General features: G+C 38.1%; 1 protein-coding gene across 1 annotated transcript in view; it reads left to right on the top strand.

Moving 5' to 3' along the window:
• LOC117077858 (glutamate receptor 3-like) overlaps positions 1 to 21496 on the top strand; it is a 334953-nt gene that overhangs the window by 153667 nt on the left and 159790 nt on the right.

The following is a 21496-nucleotide window of genomic DNA, read 5'->3' as shown; positions in this document are numbered from 1 at the left end:
AAAGAAAGAAAGAAAGACAGAAAAGAGAAGAAAATCTAAGCTGTTTGAAAATTGCATTCCATGATTAATCTGGAAGTATTTGCAATTTAATGCTACCTATCAGATAAACATACCCCTCCACACCTCTGTTTCATAGACGACTGACTTTCAAAGTAATCCCCTTCCTTTCCCATACCTTCTTCCCAACAGGGAACAGACAAGGGACTAAGCAGTGCAGAAGGATAGGGTTTTTGTTTCAGGAGCCTCATTGCTGGAATATGTACTATTTCCAGACCCTTCTAAAGATCACCACCCATTCTTCATGACTATGGATAGACAGACTGTCAGGACAGTACTCACCAAGTTTTGAATTTGTCTATATTTTTTCAGATTATCCCTCTGGATCCAGAAACAGAGAGAGAGAGAGAGAGAGAACAATTTAAGACTATTTTTTTCCATTTTATAACTTTTTAATTCATTCACTCCACAAAAATTCATTTAAGACCCATTACATGCTGACAATGTGGGCAACAACAAGTTATCACTGTCCCTTAATTTCTCAAAGGAGAAATAAGATCTTATGTTACTTTAAAATAACCTAATTTTTTTTGAGACAGAGCAAGACTCAAAAAAATTAGGTTATTTTAAAGGCCAACATGGTGAAACCCCATCTCTATTAAAAATTAAAAATACAAAAATTAGCTGGGCGTGGTGGCAGGCACCTGTGATCCCAGCTACTCAGGGGACTGAGGCATGAGAATCGCTTGAACCCGGGAGGCAGAGGTTGCAGTGAGCTATGATTGCACCACTGCACTCCAGCCTGGGCAACAGAGCGAGACCATTTTTAAATAAGAAGTGGCATATGAGAAAAATGTTTACGCTTTTAAAAATAGAATTCAATGGGCCAAAATATATTCATTATAAGCTTGGATATTTAAATTTAAGACTAAAAAATATTAGAAGAAATGTTTCACCTAAACCAGATGTGCTCGGGTAGAGTCAAGCTGAAATGTGAAGAAAGTTTATTACTTTCCTTAGAAGTTTCAATTTGCCAGTTAATAACAAAGTGCCCACACTGCCATAAACAAAACTGTAAGGGAAACATTTCCATTCTAATTCAATCCCAGTGTACCTAGAGGCCAAAACAGCTTCAGAGATTGAAATTATAGTGAGCAGCTATTGCCTGGGAGAGCTGTTTTATAGCAAATTAAATATTAATAATTTGTCAGATATGCCCCCATAAGAAAAGAAATGCAAAAAAAAAAAAAAAATAGGTGACAAAAGGAAAGAGAAGGGAAGAGAAGGAAGGAACGGAGAAAAGGACAAACAGAGAAAGGGAAGGAGGGAAATTGCTGACTCTATATCATAGAAATACAAAGTGTCCCCTTGTTAAGATCAGCATTACCCTCTAGTGAATCATACTTCACAGAAAATCTAGAGCACTAGCCTGGTTAAATCAAGTTTCTCAACTAACATTCTCCTGAGCTACACAAATGATCTACCTGCCCCTTCCCCCCCACTACAACCCCCCACCACAAAAAAAAAAAAAAAAAAAAACTTCCTTTGATTTTCTTAGATCTTGAAAGTGAAGAATCAGGTCAGTGATGTTGGTGTATGTACTACATGCCCTCTAAAATTTTATACCAAATAGCCTTTTAGTGGGTGACCTACTTAATAGCCCAAAGCAGAAGAACATCCTCCTTGTCATACTTTGTTTTTCTTCTTTTGTACTAGTGACTTTGGCTTCTTAGATATCTTATATTCTGTTAAAGTCTTTTGGATTTTATAGAACTTTTTACTGCAGTCTGGGATTTTTCAGCATTATGTAATAGAAAAGCAGTGGGTAGAGCTCTGAATTCTATATAATTGTGGGACCTTGGGCACTTAAATATCTATGCCTCAGTTTTCTCATCTATATAATGGAGAAAATAAAATTTTCTCTACATCACATGGTTGGTATAATTGCTTTAAAAAGTATAAATGCTACAGAAAAAAAATCATTATTACTAGATACTTTCAGGAAAACTAAACTAGCATCATTCAAAAACTCTATTCTCTTTTCGTGTCATACTTCTCCACCTTCCTTTCTTCTATATACATATTCATAGTATCCTTTAAAACACTTTCTACACAATTTTTCAGGAAACATTGTTCAAAGAAAAGTTTTAGCAACATCTAGGTAAGGATAGAGAGTTACTTTCATTTATTTTTTTCCCTCTTTCAAAAAATTGTCATAAAACAATCAACTCATGATTGTTTTTTCTGCCATTTAAGGTGTTCTTACTAGGTCATAAATTCTATGAGGGAAGGACTAGATTTATCTTGTTCACTATTATATCTCCAGTGTCCAACAGAGTAACTGGCACATGATGTTGGATGAATGAATGGATAGATGGATACTGAACAAGTACATTTCAGAAGTTCCACTGCAATTTTGCTGTATTTCCATCCAGAGGCACAAAAGTACCTACTGTTACATGATGTGATTATTATTAAGGTACACATTATCTCAAAGGTGTGACTTTCTGCTTAAGCTTGTTTCAATGATATAGTGAATTTGCCATAATTTATTTAATGAAAATAAATTTTCATTAAACAAATTATTTAAATTAAGCAACAACTTCAACATGATATTTCTTTATAGAAAACATTTTTTAAAGACATCGAATACTAAAATACAGAGATATCAATCACCTTTCTCACTGGTTCCTAACCAGTCTTTTGATAAATTTATCATAGTTCACTATATAACTCCTGATTGGAATGATAGCATTTATAACTCAATCAGTATTAAGTTCTCCCTAGAGATGCTCCCATCCTCCAAGAGTGTATTCAGCTCTGTTGGAGATCATTTTTGTGGAGGAAATTTCTACAGTCTCCCACAAAATGATATTTCATACCACTATCTGAGGTAGAAGAACCTGTTACACCACTGTAACACTGTTTCCTACAGATCAGATTTTGGCATAAATTAAGTTTATATTGTACTCTATATCCAATGAGTGTTAATAAAAATGCTTCGATGTGGTGCAATTTTAAAATATAAGCAGGTCTTCAACATAGTGTTATATAGCATAACCTCCTCATGTCATGATATAAGTTCTGGTTTTCTCTGTGAATATTCAAACACATAAGGTAAATCAAAATTCTTTCAATATTTTTTCCCCAAAGCTCTTTTTTAAAAACTGTTTCAACCCTTGAGATTACATTAAGGAAAAAATTCAATTAGATATCAATCAGTCTTTCACATCTCTATTTAACAGTTAATCTACAAGAGAAGCACTCTAAATTTATAGATATAAGAATTAACATAGAAAAGGACAGCACTGGAGAGAGATGAAACCATGAAGGGTTGGTAGGGCACATAGAGAATATTTAGAGACTGTATATCCTGAATTTAAGAATAAGAGCACTTTCCATAAGAAGGTTTAGGTGTACAAGGGTGAATGAACCACTGGCCTGACCCAATATAGCATTCCTATTACTGTGCTGTGCTTATGAAGCTCTCCTCACTGGTGGACCGCTACCTTACTCAATTCAATGACCAATCTAACATTAATTTTTGAAAAGGTTGCCTCTCTGGGAGTTATCTATTTGTTACTGAAGAGATCCTCCACCACAGTAATATATACCTTATAGCTTTGTTGCACCTTAATGTCTATTCAGAGAAGCAGCATAACAGTGTTTCAGAGCATAGACTCTGGAGCCAGTCTGCATGGATTCTGTCACTTATTATCTTTGTGACCCAAGGCAAGTTATTTAATTCTCTGTGCCTCCATTTTTTCATAGAAAAATGAGAGTGATAACTGTACTATGATGAGTTAATATATGCAAACCATTTAGAAAGGTGCCTGACACATAGTGTTTATATAGAGCTTTGATGCCAACACAAAGTGTTTTCCCATAGATAATCTGATTTGACACTCACTGCAGGAGGCAGGCAGAGCAGATAGGTTTATCCCAAATTTACAGATGATAAATTGAAACTTGTAGACATTTATATGACTTGTTTAAATGTAACCCTCTGCTCAATCCTAGTAAGTGGCAGAGCAAGGATAAAACTCAAGTCTTCTGATTCCTCACACAGTTCTCTTGCCCCTACACTGCACCATCTCTTTTAATTTGTAAGTTGCTCTTTAAATAAATATTTAGCCAATGCCAAAACTTGGATTTGGTCTGCTTATCAGGTTAAATCTTAAAACAGTTGCAAAGCAATTAGAGAAGATCCAAAGAAAAGCAGCAAAAATATGATTAAAGTGTTAGAAAATGGGTCCTGTGAGGAAAAGCTAAGTGAGTTGGGGTTGTTTAGCCTGGTGAAACAGAGCCAAGAAGCAGTTTAATCACCTTCTCAAGTATAAAGAGTTATCATAAAAAAGGGCACTGAGCAACTGTTCTGCCTGCCTAAGGACAGTACCAGAGCAAATGAGCTTAACTAGACTAAAGAGAGAGTCAGTATTAGAAACGACTCATTATAAAACAGAGAGGAAATGAAGACAGTAAAATCTCACCAGTTCAGGCTATATGAGGGTGAAGCCATACTGAATAGTGAAAAGTCAGATCTAGATATGTCTTAACATTGTTTTCAATAATATACAAATATTCCAAATTAATCCTGTGTGTTGACAAGTAAATATCCTTATAGAAGACTACTTAACAAATAGATAAAAGTATTTTCTAATTTGTCTATTCGTTATATAGCTAAAAGCCTGTCCCCTTAAAAGATTACACATTTCCCCTTCAGTTTTAACTGTGTTTCTCTTTATTCCATAGAAAATTTACAGATAAGTCTCAGCATATCCTCTGCCTAAATTATAGCATGCGCTAATTTAGTGGGGCCCAAACCAATATGTTTCAATGTTCTACCTCAAATATTATATAAGGTATAATTTCACCTTGAGATATTCCAGGCTAAAATCACTTCATCATGGATGATGTGAAGGTAGCATTTCTTAAGGATAGATTCCTGAAGCAGGTCAATCCTTCAGGTAGATTTCATTTCAGAAACCCTGGCTGTCACTTTGAAGATGGTAGTTTTAAGAAATGAAAGTAAGTCAGTTTCCTAAATAAAACAGTATAAGCAAGATGAACAACATTAGGGGCCCTTCAAAAGTATGAGACTGTAACTCAAAGGGGAGGGTGCTCACATTTCAAAATATGTCTAGAAATTGTGGTCAATTGAGCACTGTTGCCTACAGCTGGACCTAGGACAAGTGAAGCAAAAGTGTTATAGCTACATGCTTGCTCCCTGCCTCACCCTCACTCAGCAGATAGTTGTGCTGCCCAGTTCCTCTCCACTTTGTTGGTCCCTTTTTATTCCAGCCCTTACTCTCAATGTTCCTTGTAGAACATTGAGCTGACTTACCAATCCAAAAGACAGTTTGGGTTAGCAATTCTTTCTTCTTGGAATATTTTGTTTGCCATACAGTTGAGTAAATACAAGCTTGGAAATGAAATAGACATGATTTCTAATTTTAGCTCCCTGATTTCCTTGTTGTGTGACAACGGGGGCAGTGACAATTTCTTTGGGGCTCATGTTTCTCAGCTTAAAAGATTGTTCCGCTACCTTCCTTTCATGGTTGTTGTGAGGATCAAATAAGATTATATGTGGAAAGCACTTGGTACAGTGCTTGGCACTCAGCAGGTACTCAGTAACTGATGACCATAGCTATTTGCTCATGAGTGGTGAGTTTCTGTGTTCATGAAAATGAATTATTTGAGAACTATTGCTAAAGAACAGTGTCCTTGTGGCTTCCCCAAGGTATCAGTTAAATCTAAGGTCATATCATGAGAGCAAAGTCTGAGAATTGGGCTATACTCAGGTCTCACTAATATAAGTTTAGCATGTTAGAAGACCTCTCTGGTTTGTTTGTTTGTTTTTCCTGTGATATAACACTGGGTAACACATGTTGATTGATAAGCTCAAGAACTATTTGAGGATTAACTAGATTTTTCAGCATCACTGAAAATAATTAAAGGCATTAAAACCTTGAACCACATATGCTAACTGGGCATTTTTAATAACAAATATATATGTACTGAGTGCTTACTATGTTTCAGATATTATTTTAAGCAATGTATGTGTCTATATGTGTATGCTTATATATCTCATGAGTTAATCCTCATATTATCCCTGTAGGTAGGTGGAGATATTATTTCCATTTTACAGATGAGGAAATTGAGACTTAGAGTTCACGCAACTAATAATTGGTAGAGATGGAACTGGAACCCAGGGAGGTTGACACCAGGTACTCTTAATCACTGCTCTGGTTGGCTTTGCATCTGACAGAATTTTCCAATCAGAATAGATTCAACCAAAAGTTATAAGACTTCTTGATACCCTCATATCTTTTACCTTATTCCATAGTATTCCCTTTCATCCTATCCAAAGTCTGAAAAAGAAGATGGTCAGGAGCCATGGTTAATATAAATTATAAATTTGGAGGGACAGGGATACAGAAGTAAATTACTCAAATTTTTCTTCCTCTTCTCCACACCTACTGCCACAACTTACCCTGAAGCACTAAGTCTGATCAGAGTCTTCAATGCTAGAGTTTATCTAAAACATTTTCTATACTTAGGATTCTAAAGTTCTTCTAGAGACTGTTTTCAGAGACATGGTTGTAAGCAGAGAGTCAAACAGTCTTCCCCACTACATAGTAGTGACTCTATACTTCACTTAGGTCTGTGTCCTCCATGACATTCAAATTATATGATGGGTTGGGTACTAGATGACAGACAGTATGGCTATACTGGAGCCACCCTAAAGCAAATCAGGATGTCATTTCTTTACCAGCCTGTTTAGTGGTGGGCTGGCTGAGAAGTCTTTCAGCATCTTCAAAAGACAAACACAAGTAAAGGATATGACAGATGTTATTACCTGGATTTCAGAGGTTAATCTGAGATCATGCCCCCATGAGAGAAACAAAGAGTGTACAGAAAGTGATCTCTTGGAGTAGATGAGTAATTGCTTAGCTACCTAAGAAATCACTGAATATTCAGGAGGTAATTCATAAAGAAGAAGGAAGGCAAATGGGATCAGACCTCCAGGGTGGGCATTGTAATTTACATGAAAACTGCCCCAGACAAGAGCCAGCCAACTGTTCTGAGGTTAAGCGTCACACAAGGGTTTATATTCAGAATACTATACTAGGCACCATTAGGAGAAACAAAAGTTCTTTCTATTTGTAATAGCCCTTAGCAATGTGATTCAAGTCAGAGAGCAGTATCTTGACAAATGAAAAATAATATAACAAAAACTAGATATGTAAATGCTGGTAGACTGAAAGAAATTAGAAAAGCCTAGAACTTAGTTTTGCATGTGATTGAACCATTCATGAAATGTAAGGTGAAAGTATTCTTAGTACCTGTAATATCTCTCCATCTTCTTCTCCCAAGTGCATATTAAGGACTATATGTAAAAGAGGATATCCCATTCCTCTTTGCTTTCCCTGCTTCCCAATTTCCTAATGGCAAGCTTCCAGAGTAGATCAATACATGGCCGAACAACCCACTGGCCTTCCTTCATCTCTTACTGTATTTTAGTAGGTTGTTACCTTCTTTCCCCTGCCTCCAGCCATTCCAGGTGTCTCTCTGTAAGTTGGCTGCCTTTCTTCGTTTTCAAGGACACTTTTGTTTTTTAACCAATCGTAGTGTCCAAATCATGGTCACTATTTCTTAATCTAATAACATGGCAATTTGATGCTATTACTTAACACTTATTGGGCTACCTGGATTAATATATTTAAGCAATAATGCACCCAAAACTACAGAATGGTGTCCCAAAAGCAAAACCTATAGTTGGATTTCTTAAAGATGTTTATTGGAAACATGGTTTATCTTAAGTCTAACCTAATATCTCTAGGCCCTAAGCAAGTGAGACTCTACTTGCAGTAAAAGCCTTCAACAACATATGTTAGGTGACTTGACACTCACTGACAGCCTTAATAAACTTGTTCTATAAATGCAAAGATATTTATCCTAGGAGTTAGTAGCAGACATCAGTATTCTATATTTAGGAATTTTATCTTCAGCTTATTTAAAAAGATGGCCCAATTCTCTGGTCATACCTCACACTAGACTGGCTAGATGGCTTTGTGACTGTTTAGAAGTAAATCCCCTCTGGGAAAACAAAGAAAAAAACTCATTCAATATCATTACTTTGAAACAGTAAGACTCTTGTTTATTTCAGATGATAGAAGCTTTAGTGTCAAAAAGGAAATGTTCTACTTAATCAACAGTCCCTCCTCCCATTAAACAAAAATCTGATAATGTTTGATTATTTCTTGTGAGGTTTGGGGGTTTTATTTTTAAAATAAACACAAATTCAAATTAATTTTCATTAGGGAACTTTTTGAGAGTCCTTGGGATGACTGAAGACACCTTGGGGTTTTGTAAAGCAGAGTACAGAAGCCTTGAAGAAGGAGAGCTGGATTCTAGCCCCAAGCTGTATGAGTTCAAAAAATCAATCTCTCTACATCTCCATTTCCTGAACTGTAAAATGAATGTGTGGAATATGATGGTCTTTTCCAGTTCATCAGGCTATGGTTCTCACAGCTGTGAAAAACAAGGTAGGAAATCTAGTTCAAAAAATATTGATGATTCCCAACCATTTTGCCACACTCAATGCTAGGGTGAGGAGAAAAGGACATGTCTTTCCTGCTGAAGAAGCTTGCAATCTAGTAGGGCGATTTGTCAATGCAATAAGTCTAGAAGTCAGAATATGATAAATATCTAAAAATGTGTGAATCAACTTCCTGCTTTCTCAGGTTTCGGGCTGTTGACCATCATTGATTTCTTAGCTGACTGACACTCTTACACACCTCAACTTCAGTGAGCTTTGCTGAGACTTGGAGACAGAGATGATGGGAAGATTGAGATAATGTATCTTAAGGCCAGGGCACAGCCTGGAAGTTTATCATTTACCTCTATCCTTAGAACATAGAACAACAAATGTCTGCATTAAAAAGAGTTTCTGGTTAATCAAAGCTGTGCCACATATGTATATATAAATAAATATGACCTCAACCCTTCTAAGAAATACCTAGGGAAAATCCCTATTAACTAAGGGCTTCTGGTATTGGATTCTGATTAACTGAGATTTGTTTGTTTATCATAAGCCTATCATAAGTTCCTCATTATATCCACATTCACTATTATCCTCCTGCTCAGATCCAACATATAGTAGATTGCAATACAGATGTATTAAATCAAGACCTTTCCTCTCCCTTTAACACCAGCATTTTAGCATTAAGGCTGGTATCTTACTCCAAAATTATAAAAATGTGGACCAATTCAAATAGAATAATAAAACTGATGCAAATATCCTCTTTATTTTGAGTTAATCCCATCACTTAAGTCAAGTGAGATCTCCAATTCATACTTTTTTTAAAAAAAAGGAAAGGAAACCGTAGCCATATATAGCTATTTCATCCTTCCATAGGCAGTGAGTGTGTTTTTAGTTGGCAGAGGAAGAAAGAACCCTGATACCTCTTACTTTGTATGACTTGCAGTGTGAACACCCAGTTAAGCCTTTGCAGGCACTGAGAGATTAAGTCCTATGAGTTAGAAATACTAGCTTGTAAACATTAATGAAATTTTTAAAATCATCATCCAGCTTTATTAGGAATTTACCAGATTAAGAGCAACAAAAATGTAGCAATTAGAGTGTTCATCACACAGCTGTATGATTACAGGAGTCTTGTTCTAGATTCTAACAGATGCTCTAACAAACAGTTTTGTGAGGGCTGCAAGAACCATAGTTTACAAAAGCAACACAAAAGCTAGTTATTGTTCAAGCTCACATTGCCACAGGACCCTTATGTTTAAAATAATTTACACTCTTGAGCTCCTCTACCAAAAGGCATCAAGCAAATACAAATATAGCAATAACAAAAAATAAAATAAAATGTGGAGACTCAAGTTCTTTACTGCACTAACACGGAAGGGCAAAGGACATTAATTGATCCATGCAAAGTTCTGGACTTTGATGAGACCAAATGTGGGAATCAGCCATGGACTAGTTTGATGGCATTGTTACCAAGCCACCGCCTGGCCCTTCCAGTCAAATTAAGCTCATCCTTTCAGGGACAGATTTACTTCAGTCCAGATTTGGCAAGGTCAAATTATCTCTCCTCAAAAGTTATGACAAATTGACAAGTGAGGGGCACCATTCAATGGGCCTGGGTGGGGGCTTGAGGAGATTGGTGACAATTAGTGTTACATCACCAGGGATGGAGCTAAAGTGGAAGAGATTCATAGCCAGATACCACTATATATATATATATATATATATATATATATATATATATATATAAAATATTATATGTAGCCTCCCAAATATAAACCACCACCACCCTACTCTAAAAAAGAATAGCAACTGATCAAATATCTCCTAAAGGAATCCAGTATTAAGCCAATGACTAGCAATCTGGCTGAGTTCTATCTACTTCAAGATCATTGTGTGACCTTGCACAGCCACCTCACCTTTCATCATCTCATGAACTTCAGCCATAAACTATAAAAATCCTTCTCTGCCTTACTGGGATGACATTAGGATGAATCAGGCAATTTCTCTAAGGTATTCTAAGATCCTCAGAGAGTGCAAGTCTACAAATACAAAGTATTATAATTAGAATCACTGCACCTCATTTCTTAAGGGGGAGAAAATGAATAAAGGAAGGAATGTGTGGTCACTGAGCCTGAGACTCAAAAGGCATTTAAAAGCTCTTTCTATCATCTGAGGTAAGTCTCAAGAGAGGGAAAGTGATCTGGTGGAGTCCGAGAAGAGTTCAGTGAAGAACCTTCGTGCCGCCTGTGGAAGTGGCTAGGACATGCTCCCAGGACATTAGAAGCCTTCCTGTTTGTCTTTGACAATATAATGTTACTTTGCTATGATCACCATAAAAGTTTAGATTTGTGAATACCACCAAGAGAGTGGCAAGTGCTTTGATTATGGTGTTGTAGGCCAAACAGGTCTTGCCTTCTATAGTGGGATTAATTGTTCATAAAAAAAGAATAGTATATTCAAACACAAGTGGTGTAACTGAAATTGTTTTCATGCCTTTAATTATCTCAACAGCAGAAATCCTAGCTCTACGTATAACTGGATAATTAGTGGGGACAGAGAAAGGAAGAATGGGATCCCTTTCAGAGTTCAGCATTGGCCCAGAATGTGCCTGCTGAGCTTAAGAATGGGGACACAGAAAAAGAATAACTAGGTGAACGGATTTGCAAATCAGAACCTGGAGATAATGCTATCTAAAAGACATACACATTTGCTGAGGTAAATAAGAGAAAGACAAAATAGAGTATGACCTCAGTAATACTCTGTCTTGGATTAAGAGATAAGGATCTAGAGACACTGAAACAATGGACCAGGTAGCCAAAGAGGGTGCTATAGAAAGCTTCTTAATGGGCACTTTTAAGTACCTTGCCATCACTATCTTTTGAACAGCTCTGAGGGTCCTTTTCACTCCTCTTGACCTATTTCAAACTACTGCTTGTGCTTAACTTGAAAACTTCCTACTCAACAAATTGTTCCTCCTGCTTCCTTTGAGCAATATAAAATCAATTGTTTTTTGACAGAATACTTTGTTGTCGTTTTCTCAAAGGTGCAAAGGGGAAAAAAACACCTTATTTTTACACACATTAACTTAATTTCAGTCTTACCTACTCAAGCACAACATAATCCTTCAAACTCTGACCGAAGCCCCTTCACCATTTGGTGTCCATGGCAACCGCCACCAAGCCACTCAGAGAGTTGCAAGCAGTGGCAGAAAAGTGCATCTCCCAACAGAGCCATTAGCTCTTCTGCATTAACCCCATCAATAAAAGGTGGCAGCAGGCCCAGCCCTGCATTTTCTTTCATCAGGGAAGAGGAATGTTGTCAGTGTTTCCTTCCCGAGAGTGAGAATTGGGTGTGGCTACATCTCACACCCAACCTGTTGAAAATAAAGCATTGAGTGTAAATTACTGGAATTAACTAGGAGGACAATTTTCACTTGAGAAAACTTCCCACAGGTATGCTTCCCCAATGACTCTGTCAACTGCAGCCTCCACCACAACGCTGCTTGGTAAACTACAGCCAGTAATCTTAAACCCCACAAAGACAATAAACATGAAATCCTAGCCACTTTCTTCAATGGTTCTTAGCACTCAGTGACCTACAGGTCATACTCTTTGTTACCCATGTCAGGAAGGCATGAATGACAATTTCATGCCATCAAACTATATTTTATTTATTTATTTATTTATTTACTGAGACGGAGTCTCGCTCTGTAGCCCAGGCTGGAGTGCACTGGTACGATCTCGGCTCACTGCAACCTCCGCCTGCCAGGTTCAAGCGATTCTCCTGCCTCAGCCTCCCGAGTAGCTGGGATTACAAGCATGTGCCACCACACCCGGCTAATTTTTTGTATTTTTAGTAGAGATGGGGTTTCACCATATTGGTCAGGCTGGTCTCGAACTCCTGACCTCGTGATCTGCCCACCTCGGCCTTCCAAAGTGCTGGGATTACAGGCATGAGCCACCACACCCGGCCCCATCAAACTATATTTTTTAATGAAAAAGAGCAATGTCAATAATGGTCTAGGTACTGGAGGATTTATGAGCCAATAGTAAATGGTATGGTTTCCTCCAAATACAGAGAAAGCTGTTCAGTCTACAAACTGTTTTTATGTGTTCCATATTTTTGCTTTGTTCAGAGCTTAGCTAAAAGTTGTCAGATACGAATTTCCCTTTACTGTACTCCAGAGGAAGACTAGGATGTTTCATGGGAATGGTTCTGTTTGTAATGTAATTAAAACAGAATCCAACATGTCTAACAGAGACATTTTTGCATAAAGAGAACCATCTCAGACTAGGTTCTTTGTGGAAACTAAAAAGGACCCACTACTCAAGTGTCTTCTTCATAGAATCTACATAAATAGGAATAATATTTAGAGTAGAAGGAACAAGTGAGTGGTTTTATCTTCCCAACCGCAAGAAAAAGAAAACAGAAGGCTATTATGCACAATCCTTTCCAGTAGATCCACTGAAATATAAGGAAACGGTTTCAAGCTCTCCATAAAAAGCAAGACATCATGACTAATCACACTGCCTATCTCTGTAGTCCTGGATAAGAACTAGTAAAGAAAAAGTGAAAAACCAATAAGACATAGTTCCAGCCCTCAAGAAACTCATAGTTTATAGGGAAGCAGCCAAGTAAACAAATGATCATAGTCTAGTGTGATAAGTGCAGTGGCAGAAAGGAACACAGATCTTAATGGAAATGCAGAAGAAACATCCTAACTCAGCCTGACTCAGATCAGGGAGCGTTTTCTCCTCAGGATTGGCTGAACTAAGTTTTCAAGGACCCATTGAAGATCATCTGGTTTGGAAAGGGATGGAAATTTATAATTGCATAAGTATGACAATCCCCACTTATATGTCAGCATGAACGCTAGTAAGCAGTGCTGATTCAAAAATTGAAACTGACTCAGATGTCATAAGACAGAACAGTAAATCTGATGCTAATAAGAACATGGGTTATACTGGCCAGAACACAATTTGACCTTTCATCATGACCTTTGGATCCTCAAAAAACAGACATTTTCCATCAGCCAGTACAGTAACATGGTATCTGAAATGAGACGATTCTGCTTAGGCATTAAACTACCTCCCTTCATTTTGCAGTGAAGAAACTGGGGTGCTGAGAGAGACTGACATACACAATGGCCACACAACTAGTGAGTGAAAGAGCAAGGATTTAAACACAGATTTGTCTCCAGTGCTCATACTCTTGGTGCCACACCACCCAAGATTATGCCATTACATGGACCAAATAAGCATCTATTTATGGGTTCCCCTGAATAGGCCACCTGCCTTCTTACCCCCATTTCACATCCCAACCAACTGCCTGTAATTAGCGTTTAGATTAAGATAGCCTGTTCACATGAAAGCATACTATACCAGAAAGATAAAATTTAAAGTTACTATTATTTCCCATCCTTCTTCCCAGTTTTTGGAGTCCTTTCTTTTCTCATTATCCACAAATATTCATTGTATATCTGCATACAGGCAACTGTACTGGATGATGTATACTCTAAGAAGTATGAAACTGGAGCCCTGCCCTCAAAGACATATTGTTTAATTGGGATGGTAAGACACATGCCCTAAATAATTAGTAGACTGAGGGAAAGATGAGAAGTAGAGATTATATAGGAATTCACAGGGGGACGTGCACTAGACAACTGAAGCAGAATATAAGGCTTCATGAGGGCAGGGTGTTTTGTGTTTTGTTAATTGTTATATCCCTTGCATCTAAAACAGCTTGGAGCCTAATAAGTACTAAATAAACATTTGCTGAAAATATGCTTCTTGACTTGTTTTAGGGAAAAAAGTCCTGATGTTTATCATTTGGAGACTAACTCTCAGTCCTGTATGCATTCCATTTCGTGGCTTTTACTCACGGTACACACACAGCAGGAGCTCTCTAGGGAGATTTGTAGAAATGACTATTCATCCTATGACGACTTAAACCTTTGCAAAATCCTAGCAAAGTTGTGTTCTCTGCTGCTCCCTGCCACAGATGGGTGTTTCCCAGCGATGAAAAATAACAGGGAGCCAGAGCTTTTTGTTTGTTTATTTGTTCATTATGACCTCAAGCTCTTTTCAGCAAAGGGCACAGCCCTTAGATAGCAATGCAGTTCTGGGAAATACAACTCCATTATTTGCTTGGCTCATCTAACAAGATAGAATGCAGACTCTGATTTAAAAGGAAGCTCCTTTAATGAGTTTTAGTTAGGGTTGATGGATAAACAGTTGTTATTACTGTCAGCAGGCACAGGTTGTAAATCTCTGTTTTCAATACTTATATTCCATTACAGGGAACTCAGATGGGCATCAGAATACAATTTCTTTTAAAAGGTGGAATTAGGGGAAACAAAAGAGCAGTTTCAAGTGTAGTCATTTTGTGTATCCCCAGATGGCCAAATTCTTGGTCTTCCAAGGCTCCACATTGCGTTATGATTTTTTGTAACTTATTTCATTTTTACCATTGTACAAATTCTATTACTTTTGGCTTCCAGGGCTTGGAAAGATATGGACAATTAGAATGTATCAGAACACTGAAAGGAAACCCAAGCATTCATTAAAAAAATAAGTGAGGCTAAACCCATCCTTCTCTCACCATGACTTACACTAACCTCTCAGTACCACAGTGTTGTGCCAGCACATAATTTCAAGTAAAAGATCTGTATTAATACAAATGGAAAAGGATACAATTTCATAACAAACAATGCTAAATTTGTGTGTTCTCTGATTTCCTCCAAAAGCTTACAAAGCCAAAATTGTGTTCAGTTCTGTGGATGCATCTAAGAAATTAGAATATCATGTACCACCATACAGGTATTGTGCTAAACATATTGCCCACTATAATCCTTTCATCTTCCAAGAGGTGTAGCTCAGAAGGCACCTGGTTTATCATAGAGTCTAAATAAAAATTAAGAGGCCACACCTAAAGCAGGCTTATACTCTAAAAACAAAAATGTTTTATTAGGAAACTTTCCTGAACTAAAGCAAGAGTAAACACTGCCTTGTAGAGCTTTCCATATTTTTCAAAGATTTTTCCTGAAGTAACTTCTTCATCCTCTGAAGTAGATAGGACTAAGAGTGTTTTGTTTTTCCATTACATAGGTGAGAAACAGACATAAGAAGGTTAAATAACTTGCCTAAGACCACATGGTTAAAAGCACTAAATTTTAATCCTTATTTCCTAAAGACCTAGACCTATTTTATGTACCACATCTAAAGGGATGCATTTGGAAAGACAGCAATGAAACTCTTGTTGTACAACATTAACTATGCCTGCCCCAATCAGCACCCCCTGCTTTTGAAAGGTATAGCTAATAACCTTTACTTCGGGCTTGGGCATTTCTCTTTCCCCCATCCCCACTTTATTTCCTGAAAGAATAATTAAGATCCATCTGGGACTAATTATAGCGATTCTTGAATTTGAACTTGCAGCCATTACCCAATTGAGGTCACTTATTTTAAATTAACTTGCCTGGTCAGAACACAGGTTTGGTTATCTTCAGAGCCCAGTGCAGAGAGGCACCAGCTCACTCAGACTTTTAATTAACTAGCTAAATAACCTGCACTGTGACAAGCTGCCTATGATTTGATGGACTCATTCATTTGCATTCAGACAAGGATCAAAATACATTGTCAGAGCTTTAGGGACTGAGTCCTAGAAACCTTCACACAGTCTCTTGTTAAAGGCTGTGAGCCACTTCCCTTTAGTTCCCTCTAATTATTTTTCCTGTGCTTTTGTTCTGATTATCCAACATTCATCACAAGTGCAGCTTGTGATTAAACAATAACAACTCATGTCATATGCTGATAGGGAATCGAAAATTGGAGTCATGATCATATGAACCAAACACAAAGCTTTGCAAAACAATTAGGGGAAACCAAAGGGAGATTCCCTGGATGCCCAGCAACAAAGGAGAATTTCCAAAGTTTCAGGCCACAACTGTTCCCCACTTAGGTAATAATACATAATAATGGTAGGTACTCAGTCTTTTTTGAATTGAATTCTTGGTGGGAGCTGACCATCCCACAATAGTAGTGACAGTTGTTATCATCAATAATTATTATTATAGCTTCCAACATTTAGTTACTGGGTTCTTGAATCAGATAAATCTGATTTTGACTTCAAGCTCTATCATTTTCAGCTGTGAGGCATGAGACAAATTACCCAACTTCTCTGTGCCTCAATTTACTAACCTGGAAGATAAAATCAATAACAGTGCCTACCTTAAAGGATTGTGGTGAGGCTTCAATGAGATGAAGTGTGTGAAAAAATCGTTTAATACCATGCCTTGTACATAACAAAAGCTCAATACATTTTAGCTAATGTTTGTCTTGTTACGTCCCACCACCAGGCCTTTATCCAGGGCATCTTTCCACCTGGGATTCTCTCTTTTCTTCTCCCTGCCAGCAACAATTCCCCTTGTCATTCAAAACCTAGTCTATGGTACATCTAGTTCTAGATCCTTGAGGAATCGCCATACTGTGACCCAGCCATCCCATTACTGGGTATATACCCAAAGGATTATAAATCATGCTGCTATAAAGACACATGCACACATATGTTTATTGCAGCACTATTCACAATAGCAAAGACTTGGAATCAACCCAAATGTCCATCAGTGACAGACTGGATTAAGAAAATGTGGCACATATACACCATGGAATACTATGCAGCCATAAAAAAGGATGAGTTTGTGTCCTTTGTAGGGACATGGATGCAGCTGGAAACCATCATTCTTAGCAAACTATCACAAGAACAGAAAACCAAACACCGCATGTTGTCACTCATAGGTGGGAACTGAACAATGACATCACTTGGACTCAGGAAGGGGAACATCACACATCGGGGCCTATCGTGGGGAGGGGGGAGGGGGGAGGGATTGCATTGGGAGTTATACCTGGTGTAAATGACGAATTGATGGGTGCTGACGAGTTGATGGGTGCAGCACACCAACATGGCACAAGTATACATATGTAACAAACCTGCACGTTATGCACATGTACCCTAGAACTTAAAGTATAATAATAATAAATAAATAAATACATAAATAAAAATAAAATAAAATAAAATAAAAGAATAGTCAAAATCACAGAGAGAGAAAGTAGAATAGTGATTAAGGGGAGATAGTGAGTAACAGGGAATTACTGTGTAATGGGCACAGAGTTTCACTTCGGGATGATGAAAGCATTCTGGAGATGGATAGTGATGATGGTTGCATAACATGAACTGTATACTTAAAAATGATTAAACGTCAAATTTTGTTATGTATATTTTACCACAATAAAGGGGGGATGTATATTACTATGATATTATTTTAATAATCATTTGCCAAATACTTTGTATATTAAATGTAAAATTATAGACTTCTAGTAGTTAACATTAAATTATTAATAAAATAGTTACAAAAATAAAAAAAAATAAAAAAAACCTAGTCTAAAAGATCCTTCTTTTCTCTCTAGTGGAAAGCCTTCCCTGGTTCTATCTCCTACATGTAAACTTGTTCAGTGCCCATCTCTTCAGTACACTTGCTGCAATACACTTTTCAGATTTTCTATTATTTTAAATAGACCATCTTCTACTGTTTCATAGGCAATCTGGACTTTTCTTCAGGATGTACTATTGTTTAAGACTTCCAGAATATTTATATAGATAACATATACAGAGAAAGAGAGAGAAAGAGAGAGAGAGAGAGAAAGAGATTGAGCATCTCATTCAATTGTCCAGGCTGGAGTGTGGTGGAGCAATCATGGCTCACTGTAGCTTCGACCTCCTAGTCTCAAGCGATCCTCCCTCCTATGCCCAGCAATTTTTTTTTTTTTTTTTTTTTTTTTTTTTTTTTGGAGATAGGGTCTCTTTATGTTGCCCAGGCTGTGAAACATTACTGAGAACTACTCCAGTGCCACACATTGGGGCTGTATGCTATGGAGTACAAGAGATGAGTAGAGATAGGGATGGGAGAATGGAAGCAGCATTGGTTGAATCCCCATATATTGCAGGTGTTCTGTTAGGAATTTTAAAAGCTTTTTCTCATTTAGGTCTTACAATAAACCTAAAAGTAAGTGACCTAGTTACTTTTATTGTACAGATGTGGAAACTGAGATTCAGAGAGGTAAAATGACTTGTGAAATGTCACCTCATCTTGGGAGAGGAAGAACTGGTCGATCTGACTCCACAGTCCATTCTTATCATAACTATGCTTTATTGCCCAACTCAGGTTTTTTTTTGTTTTGTTTTGTTTTATCAACTGCAGTGTTGTATGTCAAAGCAATATATAAACTTTAAAGTGTTATATATGTGACATAAGGTGATTGCAGTATAGCAGATGCTATTGGTGCCCTACCCATATCCCCTCAGCACTAACCTTTCCCATACCTGCCAAAAGCATCCTATTGTAGGCACATGCTGTTCTCCTCTTGAAGACTTTCTCTCACTCTGGGAGTGAGACAAGTCAGAAGAGTTAGGGAGGAATTAATATTTCCCAAAGCAGTTATAAGCTAATGGTGAATGGGAGTTGAAAGTCAAAGACCCCAACTTCCTGGCCCTTTTGGTGGGTATATTGTCCATCACCTCCAGAGGTCCCAGAGGTAATTTGCTGATTAATACACTGTTTTGTCATCCTCCCTATCTCATTTCCTTGCTCCCCTAGCAGTTCTTCATAGAATCACCTCCAATTAAACTACTGGCCCTCAAATCTTTGTCTCGGGGTCTGCCTCCAGGAGAGTCCTGTTTAAAACAACAATGTTTCAGAAATTCTTTTTTTGGCTCCTTTCCCAGGAGTCTGTGTGAGTGTCCTCAAGCTGCTCCCTGCTTACCCACGACTTACCAATGGGTGATCCCCAAGGGACCACCTCAGAGACTCAGTGTGTCCCTTCCTATCCCCTTTGATGAGGATCCCATCACTGAGGGTCCTGCTTTTAGATTTTCAAAGTGCATCTATTATCCGATGGAAAGGTGGTTCTTAAATTTCAGTGTGCATCAGAATCACCAAAGTTGAGATGTTAAAATGCAGGCTCCCTGGACCTAACCCAGACTTGAGAATTAGAGTCTCTGGAGAGGAGCTCAGGTGCTTGCATTTTCTAGATTCCCCAGGTGATCCACGTAGTGTACACTTTGAGAAATACTGTCCTAAGACATCCATGTAGACTGGGTCTCAAGGGAATGTAGATTATGTTCCTTAGTGCTCTCTCTACCCCCAAGGCCTCTGTGGATTCAAGTAAGAAATCCTGGAATAGTTATGCTTCCCTGCTCCTATAATGAAGCATGAATAAGGCCAAGATCCAGATGCTACTGTCAGAGTAGGGCAGCCCAAGACTCCTAGGCAATGTTCTACAATGCGGAGGAGAGATCCATGTTACTGACTGCCAAATTATTGCTCTCACCTCTCTCACTGCCCACCCCAACCCCTATTCTCCCCTGTATTGGAAACACTGTGATGACTTCACATGCCCATTTAGGTTATGACCTGTGCTCCTTTGTCTCTGGGTGGGAGCCCCCCTTTACAACACACACACACACACACACACACCACACACACACACACCCTTGCCAAACATGGCTGCTGTAGAGTTTGAGTTCATGGTTTTGATCAATGCTAGGGGTGGGAGGGGATGGCACAGAGGAAGGTGGCAGTGCGGGTTACTTTGTTGTGGGTATACCCCCAGCTTCTCTTGTCTTTTTTGCACTCTCAACTTAAATGCCCAAACTTCAAGTACAAACCTCAACTCCTTCCCTCCATCTCCAGCCCAGTGTCATCCTAACCAGTGGCCCCAGTACGTGTCTGCACCTGAGTAATGATGCTTTTCCATGGCCCCCATCCCACAGCAGCAGGAAACCTCTTCTCTACCTTTTGGGCTCGGGGAACAAAAATCAGGGAAGGCTTCTTGGAGGAGGACTTGAGGGATTGATGTGATTTCTACAGAGAGGGATGAAGGGAAAAGGCATTGAAATAAGGAGTAAGGAAGGGAGAGCATAACTAATATAGGATAAGCATTGGGCACTCTATAGATACATTACTTCATTTATTCCTCACTGCAATTCTATGAAATAGGTACTAATGGTAGACCCATTTTACAGATAAGGATACCGAAACTCAGAATACTTAAGTTAATTGCCCAAAGTCATACAGCAAAGTAGGAATTCTAAGCCAGGCAGTCTAGCCTGTACTCTTGACTACCCTACTCTACTGCCTCTCAACTATTATACTCCTTATTTTACAGATAGAAAACTGAGGCTGAGAGGTTAGGTAACCTGCCTAAAGTTACACAGCTTATAACTGGAAAAGCTGGGATACATTGTGTTTAGCAGATACCATTCTATTTACTATCTAATCATTCATACCCTCTGTAACTTAGCTTTTTTCACCAATTATTTCAGTCACCACTCCAATTCTTATGGAGTCAGCCCTAGATACCATCACACCAAATGCTTATAGTTGCTCCCAATGAAAATCTTTCCCCTAGTGTGTAAGCACTGTAAAAGAGCAAGGCTCTTCTGAAATCAAGAGAAATAGACCTCTAAAACACATCTCTCTTCATTTTCAAAATAGCATTCTATTTAAGTTACCTGTTTGTCAGGTTCCCACTTATAAAAGCTACAGGAAAAATTTCTTTAGATCTTTAGCTGGGGACAAAGTACTTTCTATCTATAGCAAATTATGAGTTAATCATTCTCTCCTCAGTTGTACCTTGTACATATTTCTGTTCTCGCACTTCTCCCACTGGGTTATAATTGTCTGTTAACTTGGCTTTCTTTCCCACTCGAGTGTGAGATCCTCCAGGCTAGGGACCAGGTTACTGTGACCTCTGCATCTCCATGGTCTAGCCCCAGAATTGGCACAGAGCAGGCATTCAAAAATGTTCATTAAAAGAAGAGAATAATGAAATGTGGTTAATAGATGCAGCCCTTCCATCCACTTGAGATTTTAATCAATATTCTTTCTGAATCCAG

This window comes from Trachypithecus francoisi, unplaced genomic scaffold (assembly GCF_009764315.1).
Source record: "Trachypithecus francoisi isolate TF-2019V2 unplaced genomic scaffold, Tfra_2.0 Lachesis_group6, whole genome shotgun sequence".
Classification (NCBI taxonomy): Eukaryota; Metazoa; Chordata; class Mammalia; order Primates; family Cercopithecidae; genus Trachypithecus; species Trachypithecus francoisi.
This window is presented reverse-complemented; position numbering and strand designations above follow the sequence as displayed.